This window comes from Arachis ipaensis, chromosome B5 (assembly GCF_059453495.1).
Source record: "Arachis ipaensis isolate K30076 ecotype BB chromosome B5, ASM5945349v1, whole genome shotgun sequence".
NCBI classification, from domain to species: Eukaryota; Viridiplantae; Streptophyta; class Magnoliopsida; order Fabales; family Fabaceae; genus Arachis; species Arachis ipaensis.
Window position 1 is genome coordinate 119,674,041 of NC_142440.1, and position 6,929 is coordinate 119,680,969.

The window sequence follows — 6,929 nt, forward strand, 5'->3', positions numbered from 1 at the left end:
AATTCTTGCAATCATCCCCATTCCCTTTTAATTTCAGCAATTTACATTCTGCTCTTGAATTCATGCAATTTAAGATTCAGCCATTTAATTTTCTTGTCATTTACTTTTCCCGCCAATTTTACATTCCGCAATTCTCATCTCAAATATTGATTCCGCTCAACTAGAACACACTTCTAATCCGAATTGCTCACTCAACCAATCCTTGTGGGATTCGACCTCACTCTATTGTGAGTTTTTACTTGACGATGATAACCGGTGCACTTGCCGGAAGGAATTTTGCCGATCGTGCAATTTCCTAAATCGTAGCATAACACGTTTATGCGCATCAAGTTTATGGCGCCGTTGCCGGGGATTGGTTTTCGATTGACAATTCTCAAATTGGAAGCTAACTAGATTGAGCAATTTTCTCTTGCTTTGTTAATTCTGTTCTAGATACTTGTTGAATTTTAATTTCTGCACTTGGTTACATGCTTTCTTTCTTTACGCCTTTAGATTCATGCAACTAACTCACTGACTCACTAACTGTTTGATTTAATTCCTCAATTGATCTAACCATACTCTTTCATTAACCAAGAGTATTTCACTTGTTTGTGTTTGAGCTGTGTTCTTGTATGACAGGTAGGAGAGGAGAGACATCAACTCCTCCGTATACCGAACCAGAGAGGACCCTTCATAGACTTAGAAGGGAAGCAAGAGGGAAGAGAGTAGTGGGAGAAGAGGAATCTGAAGGAGAATCTGAGGACAATTTTGAGGAAGCTTTAGATCTCAACATGGATAGAGAAGTTCACAACCATGAGAGAGCTGATGGAAACAATGCCATCCCTGAGAGGAGGGTTTTGAGTTCATACATAAACCCAACCTCAGGGAATTGTGGTAGTAGCATCCAGAAACCACCCATTCAGGCCAACAATTTTGAGCTCAAGCCACAGCTAATATCATTGGTGGAAAATCATTGTTCCTTTGGAGGAAGTGCTAATGAAGACCCAAACCAACATCTCACAAAATTCTTGAGAATTTGTGACACTGTGAAGTCCAATGGAGTCCAGGAAGATGCCTATAAACTGCTCTTGTTCCCATTTTCACTTAGGGACAAAGCAGCTAAGTGGCTGGAATCATTCCCAAGGGGGAGTCTAACAACATGGGATGAGGTGGAAAGCAAGTTTCTGGCACGTTTCTACCCTCCACAAAAGGTCAATAGGCTTCGATCTGAGGTCCAGACTTTTAGACAACAAGATGGTGAAACTCTCTACGAGGCATGGGAGAGATTCAAGGACTTGACAAGGAAATGCCCACCAAACATGTTCCATGATTGGGTGCAACTGCACATCTTCTATGATGGGCTCTCTTATGAATCAAGGAAGGCTGTAGACCATTCATCAGGAGGTTCATTGAACAGGAAAAAGACTGTGGAAGAAGCCATTGAAGTGATTGAGACAGTGGCTGAGAATGAGTACTACTATGCATCAGAAAGGCACAACACTAAGGGAGTCATGGAACTGAACCAGGTTGATACAATTCTAGCCCAAAACAAGGTGTTTGCCAAGCAACTAGCAGAACTTACCAGGCAATTAGAAACAAAGCAAGTGGCTGCAATCCACACACAAGATCAAGAGGAAGTAGGCATTGAAGGAAGTGATTGGGAAGAGGCCAATTATGTGGGAAACCAACAAAGGCAATCATATGATCCACATTCCAATACTTACAACCCAGGCTGGAGAAACCACCCAAACTTTGGGTGGGGAAACCAACAAACCCAACCACAAAACCACAAACCTTACAACCACAACCAACATAACAATTCCACATACCAAAACTCCAACCAAAGATCATACCAAGCCACACAAAACACTTACCCCCAATCATCATACCATGACCAAAGTAATCAACCTACCCAACCCAATCCGAACCAACAATTTCAAGATCAATTAAACCGGATTGAAGGAATGATGGCAACCATGAGTCAAGACATAATTGAATTGAAGGCTTTTAAGGAAGAAGTAAATTCTAACTTGCAAAACCAAGGAGCTGCCATCCAGAAGCTAGAAAATCAAATTTTGTATTTGATTAAGCAAGACCCGGGGACAAGCAGTTCTCATACCGTTAAGGCTATTGCAAGGGAGGAATGTAAGGCCATAACCCTCAGAAGTGGAAAGAATCTAAAGGAGATTTCAAGGGAAACCACAGAGGATGAAGCAAAGGAAAATGTGAAAGATAAAGAACAAGGACAATCTGTTACACCGTTTGCAACAAAAGAAAAAGAAAAAGAGGTCTTGAAGCCTTACACACCTAAAGCACCTTATCCTCAACGTTTGATGAAAAGTGAAAAGGATGGCCAATTCTCCAGGTTCTTGGAGATTTTCAAGAAGCTTCAAATCAACATTCCCTTTGCTGAAGCAATAGAGCAAATGCCACTCTATGCAAAATTCTTAAAAGAATTGATGACCAAGAAGAGAAGCTGGAGAAATGAGGAAACTGTGTTGTTAACTGAAGAATGCAGTGCCATCATTCAGCACAAATTGCCTCAGAAATTGAAGGACCCAGGCAGTTTCCAAATCCCCTGTATTATAGGAGAAGTCATGGTGGAGAAGGCCTTGTGTGATTTAGGGGCCAGCATCAATTTGATGTCGCTAACAATGATGAAAAGAATGAAGATTGAAGAAGCCAAACCAACAAGAATGGCCCTCCAATTGGCAGATCGATCTTTTAAATTCCCTCATGGGATAGTTGAGGATTTGTTGGTGAAGGTGGGAGAATTTATATTTCCTGCTGATTTTGTGGTGTTAGATATGGAGGAAGAAGCCAAGGCTTCAATAATTCTGGGGAGACCCTTCCTAGCTACTGCTGGAGCCATCATAGATGTACAAAAGGGTGAACTCACTCTTAGACTCCATGATGAGAAATTGGTGTTTAATGTATTCAAGGCAATGAGCTATCCATCAGAATCACTAAGGGAATGCATGAGGGTTGATGTAGTGGACATTGCAGTACAAGAAACTTTTGAGGAAACAATAAAGGAAGTGGCAGAGGAGGAGTGCACCAAGGATATTGAAGTTAGTGATATCAAGGATGCTGACACAACTATGCTAAGCAGGCCAGAGAAAGTGAAAGAAGAAAAGGAAGCCCCAAAACCTGAGCTCAAAGCATTGCCCCCTAATCTCAAGTATGCATACTTGGGTAGTGATGAGAGTCACCCTGTTATCATTAGCTCGGCCTTGAGCCAAGAACAAGAAGAAGAATTGATCAAGGTGCTGCAAACTCATCAAGATGCCATTGGATGGACCCTAGCTGATTTGAAGGGGATAAGTTCATCCATATGCATGCATAAAATCTTGTTGGAAGAAGATGCTAGACCCTCCATTCAAGCTCAAAGAAGATTGAATCCCGTCATGAAAGAAGTAGTACAAAAGGAAGTGAGGAAGTTATGGCAGGCAGGGGTAATCTACCCCATCTCTGATAGCCCATGGGTTAGTCCCATCCATATAGTTCCCAAGAAAGGTGGCATAACGGTAGTGCCAAATGAGAAGAACGAACTCATACCCACAAGAACCGTTACTGGGTGGAGGATGTGCATAGACTACAGGAAGCTCAATGAAGCCACCAGAAAGGATCATTTCCCACTCCCATTCATGGATCAGATGCTTGAAAGGCTTGCCGGACATGCTTACTATTGTTTCTTGGATGGATATTCAGGATACAACCAAATAGTAGTTGATCCTAGTGATCAAGAGAAAACATCATTTGTTTGTCCATATGGAGTTTTTGCTTATAGACGCATGCCCTTTGGATTGTGCAATGCACCTGCCACTTTCCAAAGATGCATGCTGTCCATCTTTTCGGACATGATTGAAAAATTTATTGAGGTCTTCATGGACGATTTTTCTGTGTTTGGGGATTCTTTTCCCAGCTGCCTACACCACCTTGCCTTGGTGCTTAAGAGGTGCAAAGAGACTAACCTAGTATTAAACTGGGAAAAGTGTCATTTCATGGTCACAGAAGGAATAGTCCTTGGCCACAAAATCTCTAATAGAGGCATGGAGGTGGACAGAGCTAAGGTGGAGATCATTGAAAAACTACCTCCACCAAGTAATGTCAAGGCAGTTAGGAGCTTTTTGGGCCACGCTGGTTTTTACAGAAGGTTTATTAGAGACTTTTCTAAAATAGCCAAACCTTTGAGTAACTTGCTTGTCTCTGATACACCCTTTGTATTTGATGGAAATTGCATGCTAGCCTTTGAACTTTTGAAGCAAAAACTTTCCTCTGCACCTATCATTGCCCCACCTGATTGGAACTTACCGTTTGAACTGATGTGTGATGCATCAGACCTTGCTATTGGGGCAGTGTTAGGACAAAGGAAAGACAATTTGGTACATGTGATTTATTATGCCAGTAAAGTCTTGAATGCTAACCAAAGGAATTACACAACCACTGAAAAAGAACTCTTGGCAATAGTCTTTGCATTTGAAAAATTTAGATCTTATCTCATTGGATCTAAAGTCATTGTTTTCACTGATCATTCAGCTTTAAAATATTTACTTGCCAAACAAGAATCTAAACCGAGACTTATTAGATGGGTTCTTTTGTTGCAGGAATTTGACATTGAAATCAAAGACAAGAAGGGTGTAGAGAACAAGGTGGCAGATCATTTATCAAGGATACCATGTGAAGAAGGAAGCACACAAAGCACACATGTAAATGAGTGCTTCCCTGATGAGCAACTCATGCTGATTCACAAGGCACCCTGGTTTGCAGACATAGCAAACTTCAAGGCCACTGGGAGTTTACCTTTGGAATTTAACAAACATCAAAGGAAGAAATTGGTAAATGAGGCCAAATACTTCATCTGGGACGAACCATACTTGTTCAAAAAATGTTCCGATGGCATACTCAGAAGATGCATATCCGAGGAAGAAGGAAGGGAAGTTTTATGGGACTGCCATGGCTCCACTTATGGAGGGCACTTTGCAGGGGAAAGAACTGCAGCTAAGGTGTTGCAGTGTGGTTTTTATTGGCCTACTATCTTCAAAGATGCAAAAGAATTAGTGAAACACTGCACTGAATGCCAGAAAGCTGGGAACCTGCCAAGAAGAAATGAAATGCCACAACAATTCATTCTGGAACTTGAATTGTTTGATGTATGGGGGATAGATTTCATGGGACCATTTCCCTCCTCATACTCAAATAATTACATTCTTGTGGCAGTAGATTATGTCTCCAAATGGGTTGAAGCAATAGCAACTCCAACTAATGATAATAAGGTAGTCATAAACTTCCTCAGAAAACACATTTTTTGCCGTTTTGGGGTTCCAAGAGCAATCATCAGTGATGGAGGAAGCCACTTTTGCAACAAACCATTAGAAGCATTGCTCCTAAAATATGGAGTCAAACACAGGGTAGCCACACCATACCATCCACAGACAAGTGGGCAAGCCGAAATATCTAACAGAGAACTCAAAAGAATCCTGGAAAAAACTGTGGGAAATTCAAGAAAGGACTGGTCGATTAAGCTAGATGATGCTCTTTGGGCATATAGAACAGCTTTCAAAACACCAATTGGAATGTCTCCTTACCAACTAGTATATGGAAAAGCTTGCCATCTGCCACTGGAGTTGGAGCACAAGGCATACTGGGCCTTGAAACTTCTGAACTTGGACAACAAAGCCGCTGGAGAAAGAAGGATGTTGCAAATTCAAGAATTGGAAGAATTCAGAGCGGAAGCTTATGAGAATGCCAAAATTTACAAAGAAAGAGCAAAGAAGAAGCATGACAGCAACATAACCCCAAGGAAATTTGAAGAAGGGCAAAAAGTATTGCTCTACAATTCTAGGCTGAAGCTATTTCCAGGGAAGATAAAATCAAGGTGGTCTGGACCATTCCTTGTCACCAAGGTCTCCAACTATGGACAAGTAGAAATCATGGAAGAAAAGTCGCAACGAACCTTCATTGTTAACGGTCAAAGACTCAAACATTACTTGGGGGATGTGGAGGAGAAGGACAAAGTTAAATATCACCTCAACTGAAGAAGCTGACCGTCAAGCTAATGACGTTAAACAAGCGCTTGTTGGGAGGCAACCCAACCTGAGGTAATACCTTTTTGCTGTTTCTTTTATTTGTTTCAATAAAAGGGATAAAGTAGTTTCTGTGCATTGCAAAGAATTAAGTTTGGTGTTTCACACCAAACAATGAATTCATGGACCCATAAGTCAAAGGGGAATGTGTTACTCTAAGTTTGGTGTTCCACCATAAAGATCAACTGAACACAACAACCTTTGAATTATGAGAAAGGAACAATTATTCTAAGCAGTCACAGAAATGCTTAAAACCCTTAGTAGCAACCTCATTCCAAGATAACTCAAGGATTCAAAGAACACAGAGAAGTAAGTGGGAGACTAAGTTTGGTGTTCACACACCAACTTAAGAATCCGATACTTACCCACACATAGTTGAGCTAACCACTTAAGTGCTTGAGGAGCAAGCAACTTCATTACTCTTTGCAGGAAAGGAAACAAGAACCTTAAAGCATGAAGCAACATTTAGGAAGAAGAAGGAGAAATCAAAGTGTTTCCTGACAACAAAGAGAAAACAAGGAATTTCACAAGGTGGTATTATTCCTTGATAATTCTTTAAAAAGGGTAAACAAAAGGCATGCGTGTTCTGGTCTAAACTGTAAATGTTGAATCTTTCTGGAATGTGTATTTTTTTTAGTTAATTGCTTTGAATAAAGTGAGTGCCTAGATGTTTGGATATAACTTCACCTTCTTAAACAAGTGCGTGCCATGCTTGTTCTGTTTCCAAAAATAAAAGAAAAGTTTGAACAAAAGTAATTTGGCTAAATTAGTGACAAATCAAGTAGAATTAAGTGGTGGTATGCATGCTTGATTGTTAGTCACATCACTAAAATTAGAGTGTAGAATTATCATTTTTTATGTAGA

At 40.6% G+C, this 6,929-nt stretch overlaps 1 non-coding gene across 1 annotated transcript; it reads right to left on the reverse strand.

The window, feature by feature from the left end:
- Window positions 1-1,196: 1,196 nt before the first annotated feature.
- LOC148565565 (small nucleolar RNA R71) lies at window positions 1,197-1,300 on the reverse strand. The gene has a single exon (XR_015885329.1). It is a non-coding gene; the product is annotated as a small nucleolar RNA R71 (small nucleolar RNA).
- Between the last annotated feature and the right edge of the window lie 5,629 nt (window positions 1,301-6,929).